This window comes from Grammomys surdaster, unplaced genomic scaffold (genome assembly GCF_004785775.1).
Source record: "Grammomys surdaster isolate TR1022 unplaced genomic scaffold, NIH_TR_1.0 125940, whole genome shotgun sequence".
In the NCBI taxonomy this organism is placed as follows: domain Eukaryota; kingdom Metazoa; phylum Chordata; class Mammalia; order Rodentia; family Muridae; genus Grammomys; species Grammomys surdaster.
The window spans coordinates 2380686-2407481 of NW_021620762.1; the positions used below are offsets into that span (position 1 = coordinate 2380686).

Genomic DNA, 26796 nt, shown 5'->3' on the forward strand with positions numbered 1-26796 from the left:
CAGGATAGGTCTCTGTAGAGAAACCCTGTGTCTAAAAATTAATTAATTAACTAATTAATTAATTTTTAAAAAGTTTTTTTTCATTTAAAAGGAAATATGAACATATTTATTGGTTTTTGGTTTTTTGAGACCGGGCTTCTCAGTGTAACCAGCCTTGATCATCCTGGACCCACTTTATAGACCAGGCTGGCCTTAAACTCACAGAGATCCTTCTGCCCCTGCCTCCTGAGCTCTGGGATTAAAGACATGTGCTACCTTACCTGGCAGGGTTTTTTGTTGTTGCTGTTGGGGGTTTTGTTTGTTTGTTTGTTTGTTTTATTGTTGTCTTGGGTTTTTTTTAAGATTTATTTATTTATTTTATGTATATAAGTACATTGTAACTATCTTCAGACACACCAGAAGAGGGCATCAGATCCCATTTCAGATAGTTGTGAGCCACCATGTGGTTGCTGGGAATTGAACTCAGGACCTCTGGAAGAGCAGTCAGTGCTCTTAACCACTTAACCATTGAGCCATTTCTCCAGCCCCCTGTTGTCTAGTTTTTAATGTCTTTTCTTCTGTCATTTTATGTTTTCTTTCTTTCTTTCTTTCTTTCTTTATTTATTTACTTATTTTTGGTTTTGGTTTTTCGAGACAGGGTTTCTCTGTATACCCCTGGCTGTCCTGAAACTCATTCTGTAGATCAGGCTGGCCTCGAACTCAGAAATCCGCCTGCCTCTGCCTCCCAAGTGCTGGGATTAAAGGCGTGCGCCACCACCACCCAGCCTCTTTATTTTTATTTATTCACTTCATATACTGCTCACTGCCCCTCCTCCGGGTCACGCCCTCCAGCAGTCCTTCCCCTTTCTCCACTCCCTTGTCCTCTGAGAGGGTGGAGGTCCTCCTGGGTATCTCCCACCCTGGCACATCAAGTCTCTGCGGGACTAGGCACAACCTCTCCCACTGAGGCCAGACAAGGCAACCCAGCTAGAAGAACATATCCCACAGACAGGCAACAGCTTTCTGGATAGCCCATGCTCCAGTTGTTCAGGACTCACATGAAGACCAAGCTGCACATGTGCTGCATACGTGTGGGCAGGCCTCGGTCCAGCCTGTGTATGTTCTTTGGTTAGTGGTTCAGTCTCTAAGAACCGAAGTGTCCAGGTTAGTTGACTCTGTTGGTCTTCCTGTGGAGTTCCTATCACCTTTGGGGCCCTCAGTCCTTCCCCTATTCTTCCATAAGAGTCCCCAAGCTCCATCCACTGTTTGCCTGTGAGTCTCTGCATCTGTCTGAGTCAGCTGCTGGGTGGAGCCTCTCAGAGGACAGTCATGCTAGACACCTGTCTGAAAGCATAACAGAGTATCATTAATAGTCTCAGGGACTGGTGCTTGCCTATGAGATGGGTCCCAAGTTGGGCTGGTTATTGGTTGGCCATCCTCTCAGTCTCTGCTCTATCTCAACTGTCCCTGAATTTCTTGTAGTCAGGATGAATTTTGGGTGGGTTGGTGTCCCTGTCACTCCACTGGGGTTCCTACCTGGCTACAGGAAGTGGCATCTTCAGGTTCCATATCCCCAGTGCTATGAGTCTCAGCTAAGGTCACCCCACCCCCATTGATTCTTGGGTACCTCCCCTATCCCAGGTCTCTGTCATGTCTTCTAGGTGATTTACTGTTTGTTTATTGAGCCAGAATATCCCCTGCTAGTCTCGAAGTTACTATTTAGTCAAGGATGACTTTGAGTTTCTGAGCCTCCTGTCTTTGTCCGCTGAGTTTGGGGATTGATGCCCCATGGGCCACCACACCCAGTTAGTTATTCGGTATTCAGTAGAGATAGGAGAATTGAATCCAGAATTTCTGTCATTCTTGGCTGGTCATTTGACCAACTGAGCCACAAACCCAGTCCTAAATTAATGAGATTTATAAAAACTAAGACGCAGTTTGAAGAGATGGCTTGTAGCACAAGAATTCCCCGCTAAGCCTGTCAACTAGAGCTGCATCTCCAGAGCCCACACGGGAGAAGGAGAATTGGACCCTGAAAGCTGTCTTCTGACCTCCAGGCCTCTGCATGTACAGCGTGGCATGCCCCCACCAAAAAGAAAAAAACAAAAACAAAAACAAAAAACAAAACCCTAATAAATGTAAAAAAATTTTTTGAAAGGTATTAAATTAATATTGAAAAGTATAATGTTCAACTGTATATTTTCATAATTTTATTTTTGTTTATTTTGTTTTGCTTTGTTCTTTGTTTTACTTTGTTTCTCAAGACAGGGTTTCTCTGTGTAGCCCTGGCTGTCCTATAACTCACTCTGTAGACCAGGCTGGCCTTGAACTCATAGAGATCTGCCTGTCTTTGCCTCCAGAGTGCAGAGATTAAAGGAGTGCACCACCACAGCCCAGTATTATAATTTAAAAATATTTTTATCATGAAGGTTAGCGGACAATTTGGGGGAGTTAACTCTTTTTTTCTACCATGTAGGTCCCAGGGATTAAAGCCGGGCCATCAGGCAAGCGGCAGAAGTGCTCACACAGATTCAGTGTACTTACACAGATCGCATGCACACGGAAGCGCTCACACAGAAGCGCTCACACAGATTCAGCGTACTTACACAGCTTGGCATTTCACAACCTGTACTTGGACCGTGGCCTGTATTGTTCTCCCCAGAACAGTGAAGCACTGCACAAATCCAGCTCAACTGGTTTATTTCACACGACCCTACGACACTCCAGGGAAGCCAGCGGCTGCCCGGAACTTCACCGTACATCTACACGCTAGGGTCACCACCATACGGTATCTGTGAGCATCTGACATTAAAACTGGGCCTGAAAGTGTAGCTTGGTTGGTTGCGTAGCATAAACGTGGCCCTGGGTTCCATGCCAAACACATTGTGAACAGAATGGGATCATTCAAACAGGCTTTTCCACGAAATTTGCTGTTTTGAATGTGAAATATCCCCCATATTCCCAGGCATTTGAATTCACGGTCCCTACTTGGTGGTGCTGCTTTGGTAGATTTAGAGGGAGTTATGTTGCTGGGGGGTGATCTTTGAAGTTTCAAAGCCTGCTGCCACTCCAGGCTGGCTTACCCTGCTTCATAATTGTGGTTTAAGATATGAACTCTTAATTAAGCTGATTGTGGTGGCGCACGTCTTTGATCCCAGCACTTGGGAGGCAGAGGCGAGTGGTCTCTGAGTTCGAGGCCAGCCTGGTCTACAGAGAGAATTCCACAACAGCTAGAGCTACACAGAGAAACCCTGTCTCAAAGAAAACAACAACAAGAAGAGTGTGAGTATTTTATGAAGCTCCCCCAAAACAACAACAAAAAGAACGTGGGTATTTTATGAAGCTCCCCCACCTCGTGAAACGCTCTTGGACATGCCTGTGTGCCCAACCCCTGCGCCAGGCATTCCTAAGGCTCAATTCTATCACACCCTTCCCATCATGCCCATTATTAATTAGCCAAGCACCTGCCAGTGGGTGGAGACACAGTCATTACCCTACATTACCCTAGGAAGGATGATTAGAAGTTTAAGGCCAGCCTGGGCTACACCATGAATTTAAGGCCAATCTTAATAACATAAAACCTTGTTTAAGGATAGATGATAGATAGATGATAGATAGATAGATGATAGATGACAGATAGATAGATAGATAGATAGATGACAGATAGATGATTGATAGATAGATAGATAGATAGATAGATAGATAGATAGATAGCTCGTTCAACAGGTGAGATCACTTCTTCTCCTGCAGAGGACCAGGGTTCAGTCCCTGCATCCTCATGAAGTGTCTCATAACCTCCTGTCACTCCAGCTGCAGGGACATCCAATGCACATTGAGTTCAGACCCAGGACAAGCCTCTGAGGTACCTATTTAACATATCAAAGAGAACCTGGCTTCCAGTTTTCCCAGCATCCCTCAGTTCCTCCCTATTACAGGGTATGACTGGCATACCTCACCCTCTACCCTGAACTTTTCAGTCCAAGGGTTGGGCTTCCCTCCTCCAGAGGCTCTTCTCTATATAATCTAGTTTGGTCATTCTCTCTCTCTCTCTCTCTCTCTCTCTCTCTCTCTCTCTCTCTCTCTCTCTCTCTCTGTGTGTCTCTCTGTCTCTCTGTTTCTCCCTGTCTCTCTCTTTCTTTGTGTGTCTCTGTCTCTCCCTGTCTCTCTCTCTTTGTGTCTCTCTGTCTCTCTGTCTCTCCCTATCTCTCTCTCTTTGTGTCTCTCTGTCTCTCTGTCTCTCCCTATCTCTCTCTCTTTGTGTCTCTCTGTCTCTCTGTCTCTCCCTATCTCTCTCTCTTTGTGTCTCTCTGTCTCTGTTTCTCTCTCTCTCTCTCTCTCTCTCTCTCTCTCTTCCTCTTTCTCTGTCTGTCTTTCTCTCTGTCCCCTCCTCCATGTCTACATGGTGATTTCCCTGGCCCAAGAACAGCCTCCAGTAAACATGTCTTTTTACTTTTAATTTGGCTTGAATTGGCTTATTTCTTTGGCAGAGAAAACCAGTTAACGCCCTCTTATGGTCTCTGTAGGCATTGCACTCAGGTGGGGGCACAAACTCACACACACACACACACACACACAAAATTTTTTTTAATGTAAAGTATTGTAAAACATCTCAGTGGAAAGGCTGGGCTGTAGCTTAGAGGCAGAGGGCTTGCAGAGGGTGTGTGAGGCCTAGCCTCAGGACCAGCAAGTTTAAAATATCTTAGATTGAAAATGGTTAGGGCAGTGGTTCTCAACCTTCCTAACACTGTGACCCTTTTATAATACAGTTCTTCAAGTTGTGGTGACCCCCAATTATAAAATTATTTTTGTTGCTATGTCATAACTATAATGTTGCTACAGTTATAAACCATAACATGAATAGCTGATATGTGACCCCTGTGAAAGGGTCATTTCCCTGAAAGGATCACAACCCACAGGTTGGGAGCTGCTGGTTTAGAGGGCAAAGGTAATTGCTACCAAACCTGAAGACCGGAGTTCAATTCCTGGGACATTCACAAGTTGTCCTTTGACCTACACATGTGTGCTATTGGGGCACACATACAGTAAATACAATTTAAAAGAATTTTTGTAAGTCTCAAGATATCTCTGTGTATCTGTAATTTGAGTCTCTCAGGCATGTGTACATGCCTATATTTCATGACTATAATGTATCTTAGTCAACTGTGGTCATTTTCCTGCTGTAGACAAGGAATCTCACCTGGCATGCAACGTGCTTTGTCCTAGGCCTGTAGCACTTGTCTCTTTGGGGGCACTCTGGTTCTTCCTTGGGTGCCAACTATTCACACAAACAAGGGTACTGTGGTCCCCATGGTTCTGGATTTCATTTTCCTAATGACTGACGAACCTGGGCATCTTCTTATGGAGTCCCTGTGTTGTCACCCGGCAGACAGACCTCTGGGCACCTCTGTAAGCATTCTTAGATTTACTTAACAGAGGTGGGAAGACCCTGGGCACTCCTAGATTCACTTAACCGCTCTGAGTGCTGGAGGTCCCACCCCACTGCACCTCACTGAGTTGGGGTCCTCAGCTGCAGAAAAAGGAGAAGGCTTCCTGGACACCAGCATCCATATCTCATCTCTGCTCCCTGACTGAAGATGCCATGTGACCAGTTGCCTCGTACTACTGCCCTGCCTCCCTCTCACGATGGACTGCGCCCCAAACTGTGAGCCAACATAAGCCTAATGCTCTTTTTGTTTTTCTCCCAAGGCAGCGTTTCTCTGTGTAGCCCTGGCCATTCTAAAACTCACTAAGTAGACCAGGCTGGCCTCAAATTCACAGTGCCTGCCTCTGCCTCCTGAGTGCTGGGATTAAAGGCATAGAGCTTGACGCTTTTATGCTGTTGAGTCTGATGGTGGTGCACACGCAAACAGGGGCCACTCCCCGTTTGGGTCTGGGGTAGCAGAGAGAAAGTATAGATTTTAGAAAGTGTTAACTCAAGATATCAGAAGAGAGAGCATGTTAGCCATGTGGAGGTTCAGGAGTGGCCCAGCCGTTGAGCTAGCCTAGGTTGGGCATTTTAAAGTTTATTTATTTATTATATGTAAGTACACTGTAGCTGTCTTCAGACACCCCATAAGAGGGCATCAGATTTCATCACAGATGGTTGTGAGCCACCATGTGGTTGCTGGGATTTTGAACTCAGGAACTCCAGAAGAGCAGTCGGTGCTCTTAACCGCTGAGCCATCTCACCAGCCCCGCTTGGGCATTTTAAAATATAAAGATTGGGTGTGCATGTCCTTCATTCGTGAATCCAGAACTCTTGGGTGGGTGTAGAGGAGGCGTGGACACCTGCCGGGAGCTTAGAGCCGATTAACTACTGTGGCTACAGTTAGCAGTAGATAGATGGCTACATCTGAGCCTTCCTGTCAACAAAGCTGTTCTCTCTGGCCATGCTGGAGACTGCCTGCCTGCAAGGAGGTGTGTGTGTGGTGGGGGGGGGGACTCTAAGGAGTAAGTTGTCGGGTGGTGGGAGTGGGGGGTGTGACAATCTAACCAGCTGGGCAATTAGTTGTAGGTGAGAGTGGATCTGAAATAACAAAATCCATTCATTCCTAAAAGCCAGCTAGACTGGCAATGCCCTGCCTGAGAGGCGGATGCCGCACCCCACCCCACCCCACCCCCACCACCGGTGCTGAAGGGTGAGAATGGCACTAGGAAAGAGTAGCTACCGGACAGTACACAAAGCCACCTTCAAGGAGGGAAGTGCCCGGGAGAGATGAAAACTTCTCAGAATCCCAAGATTCTGGCCGCAAGAGCTTCCTGCCTGATTCCTCGAGTAATATGACAAGGCAGGTCTGAACGTGGACGCTGGCGCCCTGTCCAGGCGTAATGTTCTTCCGGGGAAGTGCTCAGAGACTTACCTAGGGTTTGACTGAACAAGCTCTCTGGAGTTAGCCCTTGCCCTGCTTTACACCTTTAACCTTGAGGTGGCAGAGTGAGGTTTTCTGTTGAGGGGGTGGGGTGGGGACACAGGAATTCCTTCTTGCAGTACTGGATATGGCCACTAGATGGAGACGATGCACTATGACTACCAGCCGCTGTTGCCCAAGGATCCCTTTCTTCCCCTGAAGTTTAACTTCACTGGGTTCTGTGACATCCTGATCTTGCTCCCTGGGGGATGGGAGGCTTACCCATGCCTTAGTTCCTTGTCAGCCACACTCTAAGGAGACATCTTCATCACCCTTCCTGTTTGCTTCCTGAGGTCCTTCCTAACTCCCAGTCCCCTAGACTCTGGTAGCAGCCCTTTGTTGGTTCTCCACATTCACACAACCCAGTGTGCCCTGAACAGGCCAGAAGGACATTCTAAAGCACAAAAATTGTTCACTACGATGGCTGGAAAGAACATGGCCTCCGATCCAGGACCCTGCCTCAGTTTCTGTGCTCTTCAGCCCTGGACACAGCTCTGGATCTCTCCAAACCTAATCAGAGACCACACCAAACATTTTTTAAAAGCCTGTCAGGATAGTGCACATTTGAAACCCCAGAAGCAGGGAAGTAGGGACAGGTGGCTCTCGGGGGCTCACTGGCCAGCTGGCCTAGCTTGATAGTGAGTCCCGGGCTAGCGAGAGACAATGTCTCAAAATAAGGTGGACAAAGCCTGAGAAACAACACCTGAGATTGTCTTCAGCTTACACACACACATACACACACACACACACACACACACACACACACACACTGGCTCGCACACATTCATACACACAGAACCTTAGTTTACAGAAATAAGAGTAAAAAGTTCGTAATGGTTGCTGTCAAATTGATTTCTTTTTTTTTCTTCTTTTAAGATTTATTTATTTATTTTATATGTGAGTACACTGTTACTCTCTTCAGTTACACCAGAAGAGGGTATCAGATCCCATTGCAGATGGTTCTGAGCCACCATGTGGTTACTGGGATTTGAACTCAGGACCTCTGGAAGAGCAGTCAGTGCTCTTAACCACTGAGCCATCTCTCCAGTCCCCAAATTGATTTCAAGATCCTTTTATCTAGATTTTTTCAGAGTGCGTGGCAAATCTTGAGAGAGGTCTCAAGCTATGCAGGACAGAGGCCCATAACTGGGAACATGCATTTGCTTCAATTACGAGGGCCAAGGCATCTCATTTTAAAACTGAGAACACTTGGCCTGGTGATGTACACCTATAATCCTAGCACTCAAGAAGTAAAGGCAGGAGGATTGCTGAATTTGAGGCCAGCCTGGAGCCTGTCTTTAAAAAGCAAACAAAATAAATCCCAACAAGAATGAATCAATTTTAGTCAGGCACAGTGGTTCTCTGCCATCTAGCATTTGGGTGACTAAGGCAGGAGGGACAGGAATTCAAGGCCTGAAGAGATGGCTCAGCAGTTTAGAGCACTGACTGTTCTTTCAGATGTCCTTGGTTCAATTCCCAGCAACCACATGGTGGCTCACAACTATCTGTGTGTAACTCCAGTTCCATGCTCTCCAATGTCCTCCTCTGGCTTCTTCAGGCCAGGAGTCGTGAAGATAGTGCATAAACATACAGGCGGGCAAAACACTCATACATATAACATTTTAAAAATTAAAAAATATGTATGCAAGTTGGTGGTTGTGCATGGCTTTAATCCCCAGCACTTGGGAAGCAGAGGCAGGCAGATCTCTGAGTGAAAGGGGTAGCCTGGTCTACAGAGCAGATTCCAGGACTAGACAGAGAAACCCTGTTTGGAAAAACAAGCAAACAAACAAACAGTTGCAGGCCAGCTGAGTGTGATGGCTCACATCTTTAATCTCAGCTCCCAGGAGGCAGAGGCAGAGATAGGTGAATCTCTGTGAGTTTGAGGCCAGTCTGGGCTACATAGCAAATTCCAGGCCAGCCAAGGCTACATAGTGAAACTTTGTCTTAAGACAAGATAAAGGGACAAATAAAAATCAAGCAAGCCTGCTTAACAGAGCAAAGTACTGTCTCAATTTTTTCATTAGTAATTTATTTATTCACTTTCAATTTGTTTATAGTATTTTTAAAAGTTTATAAAAAACATAGTGAGTGCATGCATTCCATTCTTTATTTTTCTACTCAAGGGCATTTTGGAGATAATTCCTTATCAACACTCAGTAACCTCACTGCTTTTAACAGCTACAGTGTGACATTCCCACGTGTTACAGCCAGCTCCTTCTCACTCTCCCATGCTGGGCAGGAGGGGTGGTTTACTGCAGCCAGGTTTGTGATCTCTCCACCTCCAGAGCTAGGGCAGCATGGCACAAGTCTCTGATACCACCAAAGCATCACCAGATATATTCTCGTCCTTGACCATACAGGGGTGAGGACATGGCCCAGCCGTCTAGTGGTGAGGGCGTGGTCCAGCCATCTGGAGGTAAGGACACAGTCCAGCCCAGCCCATGTGCCAGAGCATCACCTGCTAGGCTGAGAGATTGTGCCTGGATGGTTCCAGCAGCCCCACGGTGCTACCGCGGGACGGATAGAATGATCACGTGATGGAACTCACATGGATGCCAGGCAAGTCCGGCCTCCCACCTGCATTCCTCACCTCCAGGCCTGGGTCTTTTGCTTCTGTCAGCATGGATTCCTCAGGATGTGCTGACGTCACACGAGAAAGAGAAGGGGAGATTGAGAGATTTTTGCTTGGTGAACATGAAGAGTGGGGCTATTTATCTGCCTTTGCCCTGGCTGTGCCTTTCCATGGATGGGGACTGGGAAGGAAAGGTTTGTCACCCTGTCTGATATGACGTAACTAAGCACAGGTGCACACGCATTTTATTTATTTATTTTTGCATGAATGAGTGTTTTTCCTGTATGTATGCATGCATGCATGTGTGTATTTATGTATATGTGTATGTATGTCTGTATACATGCATGTATATATATGTGTGTATGTATGTGTGTGCATGTATGTGTCTATGTATGTATATATGTGTGTATGTATGTATGTGTATGTGTGTGTATGTATGTGTGTACATGTATGTGTGTATGCATGTATGTGTGTGTATGTGTGTGTATGTATGTATGTGTGTATGTGTGCGTGTATGTATGTATGTGTGTATGTATGTATGATGTACAGGCATGCTTGTGGAGGTATAATAAAGGCACTAGACCTCCTGGAACTAGAGTCAGAGGTGTCTGCAAGCCCCCGAGTGGGTGCTGAGACCTGGACCTGGGACTCTGCAACAGCAGCAAAAGCTTCCAACCATAGAATTAGTTCTCCAAATTTTTAAAAAGAGGTTTATTTATTTTATTTATATGACTACACTGTAGCTGGCAGACACCATTGGATCCCATTACAGATGGTTGTGAGCCACCATGTGGTTGCTGGGAATTGAACTCAGGACCTCTGGAAGAGCAGTCAGTGCTCTTAACCTCTGTTCTACCTAACCCACCAAGGCAGTAGACTGGGGACAGGGTGGTTAAGAGCAATGCAAGAGGGCTGGAGAGATGGCTCAGTGGTTAAGAGCACCCTCTGCTCTTCCGGAGTTCAGTTCCCAGCAACCACATGGTGGCTCACAACCATCTGTAATGAGATTTGGTCCCCTCTTCTGGTGTGTTTGAAGACAGCAACAGTGTACTCACGTACATAAAATAAATAGATCTAAAAAAAAAAAAAAAAAGAAAGAAAGAAAAAAAAAGAGTAATGCAAGAGCCCAGAGCCCTGGCTTACCTCTGAAAGCAGCCTGGCTGCAGCACCCCCCTGGTGGTGGTCTCTCCCAGGACTCCAGAAAGAAAGACCGAGGCTAGTGGTGCAGGGGCTGAGGATACAGATTCAGTTCTTTCCTCTGCCATTTCCTGCCTGCCACAAGTTCCCACATCAAATCCCAAGTGAGGGATTAAGTGAGGGGCTAAGCTAGGCCCTAGGAGTCTATATATCTAAGGGATACTCCCGGCCCTTCTCTGGCCCGCAGCTCTTGTTTGGGAGCTGGGCAGGTCCAGTGAGCTCCTAGGTGGGATCATATGACTGTTGGACAGGGTTAGGTACGTGAACCTGAAGAATGGTACCCTACCAGGAAGTAGGTAAGAGCATCACAAGGTGCCCCCTCCCAGAGCAGACTTAAGGCAGGGACTTCTGGGTCCGGAAGGGAGGCGAGGAGGCAGAGCCCAGCTCCTATTGGTGTAGTGTGGCTGGAGATGTAGGCTGAGGAGGACAACCGTCACCACTACTAATAATAGCAAAGATAACAGCAGCTGCTAGTTAGAGCCAGGTGCCCTCCCTACAGGGGCTTCCTGTTATTGCCACCACTCAGAGAAGGGAAAGCTGAGGCCCAGGAGGCTTAAGGGATTTGTCTAAGGACACAGGAGTTGTCAATGGCAGGTCAAGATTTGAATCCCCGGCTCCTTAGGGTACTCTGCGCTGGAATCATTTATAGTTATTTCTTATTACAGCCAACAAAGCAAGCTACTTGGTCAGTTTTGGCTAGGCTGGAGTGTGTAAAGCCTGGCCCTGGGCCAACCACCCAGGAGGCTGACCACTACACCGAGACGTGGAGGGCCTTCATCTGTTGCAGGTTACTGTGAGAACCAGCTTTCAGTCTCTGCAGGCAGCCTCCATGTCCTTGGCGTCAGAGCAGCAGCCATATTTTCCTAAGGGAGATTCCTAAGAGCTAGCTTCCAGTCTGGGACACCAAGCACGCTATCCCTCTGCACACCTCGGTCCCCTTTCCAACTGCTCTGTGTTTAGTCCTGGAGAGGTTAAGGGGACAAGACCCAACTTCCAGCAAGGCCCCGGTCCGGCCTAGAAGAGATCCAAGCCTGAGGAGAGGTCATTCTAATGGAAAAAAGAGAGATAGCAGCTAGAGACGACCAAGGCTCCCTAGAGGATGGAGCTGCAGCGATTGGAGCAGCTGAAAAGGATGCAAGCCAAGTCGAGGCTCCTGGAATCAAAGGAGCCTCAGGTCACACGAGAAAGAGAAAGGGAGAGTGAGTGGGTTTTGTTTGGTTGTTATGGGGGTGTGTCCGTGTGTGAGCGAATGTGTTGCTGGAGATCGGACCTAAGATCTGTATGCTAGGCAAATTGTTCAAATGTAGCCTTAAGTGGAGCAGAAGTTGCCACAGGCCCAGGCAGAGGCAGAGGGCCGACCACGCCCCCGAAGCACCGCCCACACCGCGGCCCCGCCCATTCTCAGGCCCCGCCCCCGCGCCCTCGCGCAGGTAGGGAAGAGGCGGAGCGCCGGCGCCCAGCCTTGTAGCCGCTGCTTCGCCGCTGTCCACTCGGCTCGCAGCCGCTTCCCGGGACGTGGGGCCTCCGAGAGGTGAGCGCGGGAAGTTGGGCGCGGCGGAGCTCGGGTCCGCTAGGCCGCGAGTGTCTAGGGAGTCACGGGACTACCCCAGACAGCCGCGGGGAGGGTCGGGGCTGCGCGCCCCGCGGAGCGCCCTGGAGGCCGAAGCTGGACTCTGTGCCCGCGGGACCGCTGGATCCCTCCCGCAGATCCCTGGACTCTGCTGGGACCAGGACGCCTAAGGGGTTCCCCGGGGCACAGTCACCAGATGTCTGGGCGCGTGGTTTGCGCAGAAGTTTAAAAGCCCAGGGAGGAAGAGAGGGCACTGCCCAGTGTTGGAACATGCGGCTCTGCCTTCCAACCAGAAATCCCTTTTCGACCTTAAAACTCTACTCCCCTGTCTCCCGGGTGAGCTTCTGAAGTCCCCCGGCTGCAGTTTGTGCGTGGAGCTTCGTCGCCGTGGTGGTAACAGGTGCGGGGGTGGGGGATGGGGGAGGCTCCTACCGCCAGAGTAGACCGCGACTCACAAAGTGTATTCAGGAGTCCTGGCTTAAGGACCGAGGGGTTTGGCGAGTTGGGCCCCTAGCTGATGTTTCTGCATTGGGTTGAAGGTTAGAGAGAGTAAGATCTGTAGGGCCCAGTACTCTAACGCAACCCCAGGGCAGAAGGGAACCCAGGTCCATGCCTTGATCCGGGAAACACTGAGCTGGGAGTCTGAAGGGCTGGGACTTGAGAGAGCGAAGGTGAGGTAGGTGTACCTGAGGAATTGCCCCATAGGTGGAGCGGTTACTGTTTCTCAACCAGCTAGATTGGGGGTTCCAGTGTGTGTGACATCTGCTGGTGAAATACTGTCCCAGCATCTGTGTTGTGCTGTTGTGACCGTGGTCAGGGAGAAGAAAATGAAACTTGGTTTTCAGCAGTAGTTCTCAGCTTAGGGGTGCTTTTTGCCCGCTAAGGATATTTGGCAATGCCTGGAGATATTTGACCGACACGGGTCAGCCCCACAGTACAGAATTGCCCCCCCCCCAAAGTCAATATTGAGAAACCATCCTCTAAACCCCAGCCCACTAGGGTACTTCTTGTGTGTTCGTCTCCCTACCTCAGTTTCTCCAGGGGCTGTGGGAAGAACCAGGGCGAATCTAAATAAGACGGGGGATAAAGAGGTGTGTGGGCAGGTTTTGCCCTGGCAAGTGTCCTGTGCTGGTGCCACAAATCTGTCTTGCTGGCTGGCCGCTGGCCCTGTGGAGGAGAAGCTGGGAACAGTGGCCCCCTCAAATCACAAGTCTGTAGTACCTTACCCAGAATAACTTCGGACACAGGGTAAGCCCAGGCTGATCCAGAGCCCTGGGGATGGAGGAAGGGCAGGACCAAGCTCCGTTCCCATGGAGTTTCTGAAAGCTGGACAAGCTGAGGCCTCATGGATGGGGGAATGCCATGTGACCGACTGGAATTTTCCTTCTGAACACAGAACTAACTCCCCTAGTTATTTACACCAGGAAAGTAACATCCAAGGAATAACGGATCTACTGATTCTCTGTGGCTCCCGTCTCCTTCCAACAGGATGGGTTGCCCCTGTGGTGGTGGGAATCCTGGTCAGGGTGTGCTCAGGCTCTGCTGTAGTATTTGCTGAGTGACGGTGAGGGGTGAAGGCTGTTAAAGAGCTTTCCGCCCACAGAGCCCCAAAAACCACTGAGCTGGGCTCCTGTGCTGTACGCCTAGCTTTCTGGGAATGGAGGTGGGGGTGTTGCCGGCTGAGTAGGTCAGGATCAGAATCCTCTCTTCTGGCAACTAGCATTTCCACCTCCCTAGTCCTGTCTAGTTTGGGACTTCTTGCTTGGGAGGCCAGGTGGGGTGAGAAGGAGTGGTGGGAGAGGGGTGTCTCAGGTTGCTTGGTTGATTTTGGTCTTTTTAACCATAAAAGCCTGATTGATGTGAAGGCAGACTTGGTGGCATGTGCTTTGAAATCTCAGCATTGGTGGGTAGTGGCAGGAGAATCAATCCGGAGTTTGTCTCAGTAAGAGTTTGAGGCCAGTCTGGGATGTATGAGACCCTGTCTCAACAAAACAAAACAAAAAAACAGCGGAAGACCAGACTTCTTCAACTGGGTATATACTGTAGCAGTTACCACTGTTATATGCCTCCAAAGGCATAAAGTTAAGAGACCCAAACCTACCCCACCTACCCCAAACCTGTGACTTCAAACCTGTGACTCCAGCTTCATGTGCTCATTCTGGTCAGTACCCCTTCACACACACACACACACACACACACACACACACACACACACACACCTTCTATACTCTCTGCTGCCCAGGGAAGAGACTTTCAACAGAGCAGGGATAAATCACGGCAGCCTTGAACAGGAGAACTACTGGGGGCTCAGGCCTACTCTGGACTCACTGATATTTTTCTTGTGACCTGAGCTCTGGACACTGCCCTCCTTGATTGTGTGTCTGTGCAGCATGTGTGTGCTTGGTGCTTGCTGAAGCCAGAAGAAGGTACTGGGTCCCCTGGAACTGGGGTTACAGGCAGCTGGGGGAGGAGTTGCCAGCTGCTGTGGACATGCTAGAAATCAGCCTGGGTCCTTTAGATGAGCACCCAGTGCTATTAACGGCTGAGCCATCTCTCTAGCTCCATTACTTGTATAAACTGTGACCGGGACAGGCACCAGATGACAGCAGGAAGGCATCAAGGGGCCGGCAAGTGTTCATGTTTGTGTTTGGGTAACTTGATGCTGTCTTCTGGGTCTGGGTCCCCTCACACAGCACACGAGAGCTGTGTGTGTTCCCCAAGACTCATCCCCCACCCCAATCCGGCATGTTCCTTGGAACTCATGGGATCCTGCCTAGGTATTGCCCCATTTCTCGAGGGGATTTCCAAAGTGACCTCACCATCTGTTGGGAGCAGCTCCTAGTTTCCTATCCAGCTCAGACAGGCTGGGGGAGGAGTGCTGGCTGACCTCAGCAGCCAGCACAGCCCTGGGACAGGGACACTGCCAGGCCGGGCAGCTCTTGGCACACAGGCAACTTCTCAAGAGGAGCCAGCCACACCTGCCCCGTTGTTGGGAAGAACGGAGGCTTTTCCGGGACTGCCCCAAAGTATCCCTGGCCTCCCCAGGCAGCAGACCAGCATAAGGAAAGCCTGTCTTCTCATCTTCAGGGAGCCATGGAGAGTTGCTGGGTACCATCCTCCCTTTACTAGATTTCTTCAGGGACCCAGAGGCAAGCATTTGGACTTCAACAGCTGCTGGAAGACAGTTTCAGTTTCACTGTCCCGGCTCCCCACAATGGTTTGAGTCAAGTGAGTTCTGGCAGGGTGTGGGATGGTAGATGCCATGGTTGGCCAGGAGGGCAGGTGATCCACGCTCAAGGCCCAGGAGGCAAGATCCTGGGGCCAGCAAACTCGAGGCTGTAGGAAGGGTGGGAGTCACTTGAGTGGGCTTGCCTCCATTTCTACCTAGCTGTACAGTGGAAGGAGTCATTTAAGTAGACTTAACCCGGTTTCTCCGGCGATACAGTGGGGATTATGAGGTGCAGATTCTAGTAGTGACCTTGTGGACATGTGGGCATGACTGGTGGGGACACTGAAGTGAGCCATCATTACAGCAAGGCTGATGTACATGACGCAGGCTTGGATCATGGGAGAAACCCTGCCTTGTAGACTGCTGGCTCCAGGATATCTGAATGATACAAGGAGCTGTGTTGGGTAGAGAACTCCTTGGGGCTGGGAGTGACTATATTGCAAAGCCCTGCCCCCCTGCCTCAGTAGGTGGCCAATGAACCCATGTCCACAGTATCACAGTGGCGTAGGGGAGCCACCCGCCCCTGGTCCCTGGCACAAGGTGCGTTTTCCCTCTCCAGGCAGGTCCCTGAAGGATGCAGAACCTGTTGTGGTATTCTGGGTAGACACAGGACTGAAAACTGAAGGCTCAGCTGGGCCCTTAGGGACTTTATCAGTCAGGCTGGATAACGACAGTGGCCTCCGCCCTGCCTTGGTTAATGAGATAATGCTTATGAAAGCTCTTTGCTAGGTAAGTGGAGATAAGCAAGCAGTAGGTGTTGCCACTCATCCTGGATGCTACAGGAGGGCTCTCGGGAACCAAAGGCATTTGCACCCAGACTATACAGAGCGAGCTACCACCCCTTTTGCCACTTGGCTCTTCACATTTCAAGAGGGGTAGTGTTAAGGACTGGTGGAGAGCTGGCTCAGTGGCTAAGAGCACCAGCTGTTCTTACAGAGGACTTGCATTCAATTCCCAGCATCCACACGCTGGCTTGCAGCCATCTGTAATTCTGTTTCTGGGGAACCTAACACTCTGCCCTGGCCTCCATGGGCACTGCATGTACGTGGGATATAGAATATATGCAGGTAAAAACACCTGTACACACAGAGAAAAATGATAATAAAAGTACTTCTTTGGGAGCTAGACCGGTGATTTAACGTTAACATCATTGAGCCTTGATTTATAACTCCGCTTGTTAGGAAGAATCCTGTCACGTGGCTCTTAGATCATAGGCTGAATGGGTGGGTCATGGTGGCAATGCTCAGCTAAGGGGGGGGGGAGAGCAATTAGATAGCTACTGGTTGTTCACCAGGCATTATACATGCAGGACCTGCCTGCTATCCGTGTAGTGACTGTCACCCCATCTCACAGACAAAACCATGACTGAGTAATCAGACCACACGTGAGCCCTGACTCTGGCTCTTAGCATGCCATGAGAATCCTACACTGCCCCAAAGTGCTAGCAGGTAGCATTGAAGGTCCACCTGCTATGGGCACAGCCTCGATGGCCCTGTGTCCAAGTGCCCTAATTCCTTGGCACCCACTGTGACTGGGACCAACCTCTTCCTGGGGAAGTAGGGTGCCCCAGGGCAGAGTTCTGGGAAATCAAGTTTATTACTTTCTTAATGATGGTTTACAAGCTGAAAAGTGTTTGGTTGGCATGTTCCCTTCCTGCTGGGGGGCATCTAGCCTGCAGGAGGAGACCTGGGCAGGATGCCGAGTGCCCTGTCCTGAGTGTGTTGAGGAAAACATCACAGGGCAACCTGTAATCCTCTGGTGATTTTGAGTGTTCATACCTGGCCTGGGTACCGCCTGTTTCTGGCTGAAGGACCCACACTGCAAGGACCCTTTTTTTTTTTTTTTTTTTTTTTTGGTTTTTCGAGACAGGGTTTCTCTTTGCAGCCCTGGCTGTCCTGGAACTCACTCTGTAGACCAGGCTGGCCTCGAACTCAGAAATCCACCTGCCTCTGACTCCCAAGTGCTGGGATTAAAGGCGTGTGCCACCACCACCTGGCGCAAGGACTCTTTAGGATAGGGTAGACTTTGTCCCTCAGTTGAGCATGCTGTATGATAGGTGAGCCCTGGTTATTGGTGACAAAGACACCCAGGTCTCGGAAGTCCACATAAACAACACATTAAGTTAGAGGTGTTAGGTTGCTGCTTCTCCTAGTCAGGCAGTTCCTTTCTCTGTCGCCACACTCCAAGATGACAGATGGAAATTGGGTGGGCGATTGGCTTGCAAGTATGAGATGAAACCTCAGCTGTGTGGTGTCAGGGAACCCCAGAGAAGTAAAGTGTACCACTTTACTCAGCCTTTCCCCCCCAGGCTGCACCGCATCCTGCCCCGACCACTGGGCCTATACTCTTCTGGTTTTGAAGACGGATGAAAACCCAATTCCCAGTAGCCAGTGTTCCTATGACAGGCAGATCTTCCATACTGAAGTAGGTTCATGCTGATATGATGCCCAGTGTTGAGTGCTCCCTCTCTGGGAGACTCCTTTGCCCTGATGTCTTGACCCCCAGAGAGGGGCAGCAGAACCGGAGCAGAACACATAGTCTTCTCAGGAGACCAGATGGCTAGACCGGCATTCTAGAACCCAGCAGCCCACTTGCTGTCCTTCTACTGTCCCCTAAAGCTGTCCTCCTCATGATCTGCCGCTGCTTACCTGGGGTGTGTTAGGCTCAGTTCTGCTCAGAGCACCCACATCTCTGTGGCTGGAGGGGACCTGCTTCTACCAGCAGCTTCTAGAGTCATGAAGTTTCCAGAGGAGCTTTGAGCTGGGGCTCCCAGCTGCATACCCATTTCCCAGTATGTTAGCATCGTGTGTGTGTGTGTGTGTGTGTGTGTGTGTGTGTGTGTGTGTGTGTTACCATGATGGAATCCAAAGCCTTGTATATGCCAAGTCAGCTTTCTACCACTGGGTTCCTCCTGTGCCCGATTGCTGTATCTTGAGCTCTAGAGATGCAGAACCTGTGTCCTTCCTTCAGCAGAGGAGGGAGGCGTTCACACCTCTGCTGGTCCAGAGAAAGCCCAGGTACAGTGCAGAGGGGAATCCAGGGCTGGTCCTCTCTGGTGCCACACCCACACATAGACACGCTCACATAACACTGCTGTTGGCAGCTCCCTGGAACCTAGTACCCGCTTCCCATGTCTGTGGTGGGTTGTGATGCCCAAGCTGTTCTAATGGGGTGACAGGGAGCCCAGAGCTTAGGGTCTTAATGAGGAATACCCCCAAAGAGGACAGCAGGTTGTCACGCCCTTGAGCCTGCCCCTGCAGGTCTGGTCTTGTGAAATGAGTTTGGCACAAGCCCTGGGAAGAAGAGGGGAGAAAGAAGTGAGGGCTCTGGGGGCGGGGAGGCCCGTTGCTTGTGAGGTCTGCACAGCCTGTGAACCCACAAGCCAGTTTTCTTTTCTTGTGGGTAGCCAGCAGGCACAGGCCAGCAGAGCTAGCTGACTTAGTGCAACCACCTGCTGGCATGCCTCTGGGGAAAAGCACATCAGGAAGGAGCACAGAGCCCTCTTTCCTGTCCTTTCTCTGTGGTCCTTGCAGCCTCCCACCAGATGGAACACCCAACTGCTGGAACCCCCCCCCATTCTGTACTTTATGATCCTTCCTGGGTCCTGTTCCCAGACCTGGCCTTTTCACCTCTCTCCCTTCCACTCCATCATTCCTGCCTCTTCCCAGGGCCAGGAGGTGCTTAGCAGTGAGTCACTGGCTGTGGAGACTTCTTAGACAACAGCTCTGTCTTACATGAGCTAGCGTTCCACGGCCACCAGGGCTGGCGGGCGAGTTTTGGGACGTCAGCAACAGGAGCCTTTTTTTTTCTTTTTTAACCGGATTACAACAGTTGAGGGTTCCACTTCCCCTCTTCAGCTTTCTAAAAACTCAGAGGTTCCCAGCAGGACGACGGGGGAGAAGATGCACTTCTGGTTTCTGGGGCAGGGAAACCGAGGAGAGAAGTCACTTGCTTGCCCCCAGCCCACACTGTCATCATCCTGTGACTCAGCGAGGACATAGCATGTGGCTGTCTGCCACCACCCCCTTCTCCTCTGCCAGCTCTCTGCATGCCCTAGGACTTGCCTGCAGCCCAGAGCCGAGTGAGGCTTCTGGGGCAGGTGGAGTCTGTTTAGTCCTCCGTTTAGGTGACTTGCAGTGCTCCCCCTTGGCCTTATTCAGTTGTGAACAATGGTCTTCCCCCTTTCCCTGGAGGGGAGAGGGCTACTTCTTGTCTGTCGGCCCCTCCCTCTGTCCCCATTTCTGGCCATATGCGGCCCTGGCAATTTCATCAGGCTCCCTCTTGTTTGGGAATACAGCTGTCGGGCCACCTTAATGTCCTGTTTCCTCAAGTCTTGGGAGCTTACGGGTGTAGGGAATCATTAAGAACACCGGGCCTGAAGCCGGACAATGTTGGCGCACGCCTTTAATCCCAGCACTTGGGAGGCAGAGGCAGGCGGATTTCTGAGTCCGAGGCCAGCCTGGTCTACAGAGTGAGTTCCAGGACAGCCAGGGCTGCACAGAGAAACCCTGTCTCAAAAAAAACAAAACAAAAGCCCTCAACTGAGGGCTCATTTGAGAACCAGTTGAGGCAGGGCATATTTCTATCCCGGAAAACCAAAAAAAAAAAAAAAAAAAAAAAAAGAACACAGGACCTCCAGGATAGTGGGGGTGCATCGATACCAGGAAGGGCCTCAGGTCAGACCTGTGGGTACAGGTCCACTCCCTCCTGGAGCAGAGTGGGAGGACTCTGAGCATATGCCATCTGCATGGGAAAGGAGGGCACCCTGCCTAGTGTGGTTGGGGGAGTACCCCCGGGGGTGACTTTGCCTACCATGTTAGCTTGCCCGGGTTGGACCTGCCTCATTTGGGAGTGGCTGGGCCCCACCCTTTGTGGGGAAACCGGATTCTGTGGGACATTCTGGGCAGTCTCTGAGCCTGTGTTTCTCGGTGCCTGATCTGGGCCACCGCTGGGTGAGTGGTACTGTCTGAAGGCTCTCAGGAGCACACACTGACCCCAGTGGAGGTCATCTACCAAGGGCACCCGGGGGAATCTCAGCTCTGCACTGCATTCTTCTACTATCTGCTCCACCCCCATCCCTTGCTAGACACCACCCTAAAGGAAGAGGAAACACTGACAACCCCCCCAACCTCACCCCACCCCACCCCACCCCTCTGCTAAAGATGCTTGTGGGAAAGACTTCTCCCTAGAAGTCAGACCAGGATCCAACTTGAACAGGTGGCAGAAACCACAACCCTTAGCTTTGGTCCTTTCCACCCCCACCCATGGGCCAGCTGGGCAGCAAGTCTAGGGTCTTGGAGAGCTCAGCGGATATGACTGTGGGCAAGAGGAAGGCTGCTCCCAGGATGTCACAATTTCCTTTGCAGTGAGCAAGCACTTCTGGGGGCGGGAGATAAGTGGCGGGTAGGGCGGCTCCTGCAATTTTTTTTTTTTTGTCTAGTTTCAGTGGCCTTTCGTGGACATAGGTCACACAGGAGACTAGAGCAAATCTGATCGTTCCCACTACTGTGCCAAGCAGTTGCCAACACACCCAGTCCTGAGAAGGGTTGGACTTTGGGCCCACTCCCACACAGGTTGGGGCAGAGGGGTCAGGAGAAGTTCTGGGAGAAAGTAGCAGAGAAAAAAATCTTCATTATCTAGGCTGCCTGTGATCAGCAGGTCTGAGACATCACCTTGTCCAACTGCCAGTGGACAGAAAGGGAAACTGAGGCACAGGGATGCAGCTTATGGACCATCACTCGAAGCTCGGTGCTGTCTTTGCGGGTGGTGGCAGAGACTTTCCTGGCATGTGATTCCTTACTACCCCTGACCTACCCTTGCAGTTAGGCTACTTTCTAGGGGACTCTGAGATTGTCCCAGAGACTGTTCCCCTGTCCTGTTGTCAAAAGTCATATCTGCCTTTTCCATCTGGAGATTGGCTAGGGGGGTGGGGTGGGAAGGATCCTGGGTATTTTGGGAGAGGGGGTTGTCCCCAGCTGGAATGGCCCAGACTCTGAGAGAAGCTCTTCAGAAGGGAAAGAGTGTTTGTGGCTAACCAGGGAACCAGCCTCAGCCCGAGCCAGCACCCAGCACCAAGCACCCAGCACCCTCCATCCAAGCCCTGCAGCAGGACTGGGCAAGGTGAGCGACCTCCAGAGCCAACTGCAGAGTTTGAGAGGTGGCCTCAGCCCAGCGTCCATGCAGACCTTCCCCAGCTGCAGTGGCTCCTGCTCTCACCAGACTCATCCAGCTAGGACATGGTGGGCAGTGACTGGGTGTGAGAGTGGAGCAGGGGACTCCTGCCATTGACAGAGCTGTGGGATGCAGCATGGGACAGAGCAGGGTCACGGTGAGAGGCTTCCTGGAGGCAGGGTGGCATGGAGCAGCCCGGAGCTTGCCCAGGCCCTGCCCCCGACACACTGTCCAACCGAGTGATCACCCTGACTCTGACTGACAAGCAGACACCTGAGATGAGCAATGGTTCCTTTCCTGGGTTACGTCTCCTCGTGGGACCTCTGTGGTTCCTGGTCTATGCTGTGTTGATGTCTGTGACCATTGCTGTCACCAGAGGCCACGTTGATGTCCCTGATCCCTGCTGTGGGTGGGAAAGCTTCTTCTGCAGTGGTATTGATGACTGCAGATTCATAGCTGAGAATGGGTGACGTTGAGGTTTCTATGACAACCCCTCACCACCGCTGAGAGAGAGAGAGAGAGAGAGAGATTGTTCGTTCCAGCACAGCCTATCTCAAACAAACAAAAAGTGATAAAGACTCTAAGTTGATGGCTTTGGCAGGGATGGGGATGGGGAAGAACTCAGTTCTCTTTAAGGGGCTGGCCACTGGGAGTCTGACAATGCTCCAGTGAGTACATGGGTAATACAAACTGAACTTGGTGGGTTTGGGGGGAGCATAAGGGGAAGAAGGTGGCCTGGAGGAATGGGAAGCGAGAGGGATAGGGCTACATTTTATGAAATTCCCAAATAATTAATAAAAATATTATGTTGGGGAGAAGGAAGCAGCAGAGGTTGGCCAGGTCGACAAGGCTGGCATAAGATTTCAGGGTCTCAGAGACAGAGGTGGGAGCTTGCCCGAGGCGCAGGGGATAGATCTGGGTCTGGCTACTGTTCTATGGCTGTGGAGAGACACTATGACCGCGTAACCTATAGAAGGAAGCATTGAATCGTGGGTTTGCTTACAGTGTTGGAGGGTGACACCGTGACTGTCATGGCAGGGAGCTCGGCAGCGGCAGGCATGATGCTGGAAAAGTAGCTGAATCTTTACATCCTGGTCCACAGGCAGCAGACAGAGAGACAGAAAGAAACAAACCGGGCCTGGTCAAAGTTCACTCCCACCAACACACCTCCTTCAATAAGGCCACACCTCCTGATTCTTCCCAAACAGTTCACAGCTGTGAACCACGCATCCACACATGAGTCTATGGGGCCATTCCCAGTCAAACCATCCCAGTCTAGCTGGCTGAGTTGGGGGACAAGCCTGCCCTGCTGACTCCTGGGGGGGGGGGCTTCAGGTTCTCATTCCAGAAGGGTCTCATTGCTGTTAGCTAGAGAGCCACAGGCCATGTTCTCAGAGTGCAGAGAGTTGGACTCATTTCTGCTGGTGGCCTCCTTTGCCACCTCTCTCTCTCTCTCTCTCCCTCCCTCCCTCCCTCTCCCTCTCCCTCTCCCTCTCCCTCTCCACAACCGAAGAGAGTCTGACTCGCCGTCTCCCTCTCCCTCTCCCTCTCCCTCTCCCTGGCTCTCTGTCTCTCTGTCTGTCTCTCTCTCTCTCTCTCTCTCTCTCTCTCTCTCTCTCTGCCTGCCCCTCTTCCTTGGTGCCAGTTTCTCAGAGTAATGCCCGCCAAATGCCCTCTCCCTGCACCCTGGTCCCAGGCCAAGTTGAGGAGCTTCTGTGTGGAGGCCCCGGGGGAGGCTGTTGTCCTGGAGTTATCCCCAAGCTGTGTCTCCGTGTGACTAGCCGTGCTCCTCAGAGTCTGCCAGTCCAGCCCCCAGTATCTTCCTTCTGTGATCTCAGAGGGCTGAGGGATAGGACTCTTGGCGTGATGGAGCCAAAGCTGAGGCCGTTGGTCCTACTTAAAGAAACAGTAATGACCTGGGCCAGCCCTCCTCCTCCCCATCTAATGCTCCAGATCTGAGATACGGAGAGTTTCCCAGGTCTCAGTACAGCAAAGCCTAGACGGGCCTGCATGGGTTCACCTGGACCTACACCAGCCCTTGCTTCCAGTTCACCACGGCAGGCCGCCTCTGGGCAGCCCAGGTCTCTGTCGATCATGGTTTGAGAGGCACTACAATGCTAGGGCATAGCTCCCTGCATGGGTGACTGACTCCCTTGGCCCCACAGTAAGAGTCTTCTAGCCCCTATGTACCCTGGATTTAGAAAAGGAGAGAGCTGGATCCCCACCTACTGTCAGATGACTTGAATCCTAGCAGCACCCCTTTCCTGCTGTGTGAGCTTGAGTAAGTTAATCAACCCCTCTGAGGCTACAAATCAGAAGCATAGTGACATCTCTTTTGGAAGGATTCGACAGTGTGTGTGTGTGGGGGGGGGCTGAGCCAGGCCTGGCACACGAGGCATTGTGCCCAGGCTCTGAACCACTTCCCAGTTGTTCCTGGAGCTTACTCCAAGGAGGACCTGCTGTGCTCTCCTGGCTTGTTTATAATATATGCCTGCACGGGGCTTTCTAAAACACAGGCACCGTGGCGTGCCTTTCAAATGGTTAATGTTCTGTTGTGCGGATTTTACATCAATAAATTATTAGGAAGAAATTTGTTTGTTTTTGTTGCAAAAACAAACAAATGGCAGGAGGGTCCCCACTGCTTAAGCGCTAGTATCAGGCCGCCTAATAGAAATTAAATATTGTGATTTTGTAGCTCTGGAGGTTGAAGCCAAGGCCTCCTGCATATGTGGCAGGCACCATATGTCGAGCTACAGCCCCTTTCCTTTCCTCTTTCACGAGTTCGCACACGTGTCAGTGGGGTGTGACCGTCATGGCGCAGGTGGAGGTCAGAAAACAGCCTCAGATGTTAGTCCTCCCCGTCTGCCTTGTTTGGCACAGGATCTTTTTGTTTGTCTGCTGTGCGTACACCAGGCTACTTGCCCCTTGGGCTTCTGAAGGTCCTCTGTCTCGCTGGAGGCATGCTGGGGTTACAGGTGCTGCTGTTGTTGGGTCTCCGTGGGTTCTTCACACTTCACGGCAAGCACTGTATCTGTTAAGTCATCCCTAACCCCAGATTCATCCCTTTTTCCGTGTGTATATGTGTGCGTGTGTGCATGCATGTACGTGTGTGTGTGAGTGTGTTTGCTCAAGTGCACACGTGTGTATGTGTTTGTGCATGTATGTGTGCACACGAGTGCGTGTGTTTGTATATGTGTGTGTGTGTGTGCAGGTGTGTGCATGTATGCCCTCTAGCACCTGAGCCTGACACAGGACAACCATGGGTATCATTCTCAGGGATCATACATACACCCTTCTTGTTTTTAGATAGGGTCCCTCACTACCTGGAACTTGGCCTCTGGTCAGCAAGTCTGTGGATCTCTTCCTGCCTCCATTGATCCAGGGCTGGGATTACAGATCCACGAGGCCATGCCCAGCTCTGTAGTTGCTGCTGTTGTTGTAGTTGTTGTGACTGAGGATACTGGAAATCAAACTCAGGTCCGCCTGTTGTGTGGAAAGCACGTTGGGACTGAACCCACCTCTCCTTCCTCAGAAAGTAAATCTTAGTCAGAAGTCAGGGTAAAGCAGATGAATCAGCTGGTAAAAGCACTCACCACTGGGGCTGGCGATGGCTGAGTGGTGCAGCTCCCAGCACCCACCTGGCTGCTCACAAACATCTGTAACTCCAACTCCAGGGTATCCAGTGCCCTTTCAGGCCTCTGTGGGCATCAGGAATGTGTGTGGTGTGCAGGCATACGTTCAGACAAAACACCTATACACGGTTTTCCCAAAAGTGCTTGCCACACAAGCTTGATGAGCTACGTGTGATCCCTGGCACCCACAGTGGAAGGAGAGAGTCATTAATTTTTTTTTTTAAGCCAACAACAATTCCTGGCCTTGTGGATTGAATATTTCTCTTGAAGTGACAGTGAGCTGGGCGTGGTGGCTCGTGCACGTGATCGTAGTACTTACGAGGTAGAGCAGAAAGATCAGAAGTACAAGGCCGTCCTCAGCTACACAGCAGGTTCAAGGCCAGCCTAGAGGGCCTGAGACCTTATCTCTAAAGGTTAAGATGCTTTTTAAAGGTAATATTAAAAACAGAATAGAATAGGGCAGAGCTTCCTGCCTGGCTCCAGTCAAGCCGTGGTACAGCCCCTTGTCCGAGTGGTGGCAGGTTAATACTCCAGGGCCACTGCCACCTGGGTCAGCGCTATGAGACAGGCATGCCCATGTGGGAGACGGGCATGGAGAGACTAAGATCTAAAAACGAACAATTTGACGGTCAGCCTGACCAATCGCCTGCACTTCTGTCCTCACAGGTTGGCCTGCCTGACCCACAGTCATCCATCTGTCAGTCCATCTGTCCACCTTAACCCCAGGAGACCCAGAGATTGAGGAAAGGAGCGGAGTATGGTGTAGACACCTTCTGGGAAGCCCAGGGAGCCCAAACCTGCACATCCGAAGGAAGGAATCGGCTGGCCAGGTGGGTGGCCTCAAGACCTCATTTATTTGGTTTAGAGGACAATGAGCCCGCCTCAGAAATGAGCACACGCAGGCGACGGGGCCAGGTGCATCTCAGGAATTGGAGAGAGCCCCTCGGGGGAAGTGGCATCCAGCCTGAAGCCAGAAAGTGGCCATGTGATGGTCAGCAGTCAGAGTGACCAGTGCAGGCAGAGGCCCAGCATCTGTGGGCACCTGCTGGAGATAGAACCCAGGACGTGAACAGGCTAGACCATGTGCTGACCTCTGACCTCTGTCTCAGCTTCTGTTTGTTACTTTTTTTTATGTGAAACAGGCCTTTGTTATGTAGCCTTGGCTAGACTTGAATTCACAGCAATCCTCCTGCCTCTGCCTCCTGACTGCCGGGACTAAAGCTGTGCACCAACACCTCTGTTTTTTTTTTTTTTTTAAATGTGTATATATATGTGTGTATTCTTTGTATGTATGGGTGCCTGCTGAAATCTACAGAAGGTGTCGGATCACCTGGAACTGAACTCAGGTCCTCTGGAAGAGCAGCAAATGCTCTTAACCTGGACACACACAGACCATCTCTTCTCCTTTTTCCCTTCAGTAGAATCTCATGATTCAAAGTAGTCTTGAATTTTTTGTATAACCTAGACTGGCCTCTCTCTCTCTCTCTCTCTCTCTCTCTCTCTCTCTCTCTCTCTCTCTCTCTCTCTCTCTCTCT

The 26796-nt window shown here is 50.7% G+C and overlaps 1 protein-coding gene across 1 annotated transcript in view; it reads left to right on the forward strand.

The window, feature by feature from the left end:
• The first annotated feature begins 12122 nt into the window (after positions 1 to 12122).
• The window catches only part of Rhbdf2 (rhomboid 5 homolog 2), a 26908-nt gene continuing 12234 nt past the window's right edge, over positions 12123 to 26796 (forward strand). Inside the window, exons 1-2 of the mRNA XM_028752912.1 lie at positions 12123 to 12190; positions 25928 to 26091. The gene's annotated coding sequence lies outside the window, so the exon portion shown is untranslated. The remainder of the gene's footprint in view (positions 12191 to 25927; positions 26092 to 26796) is intronic.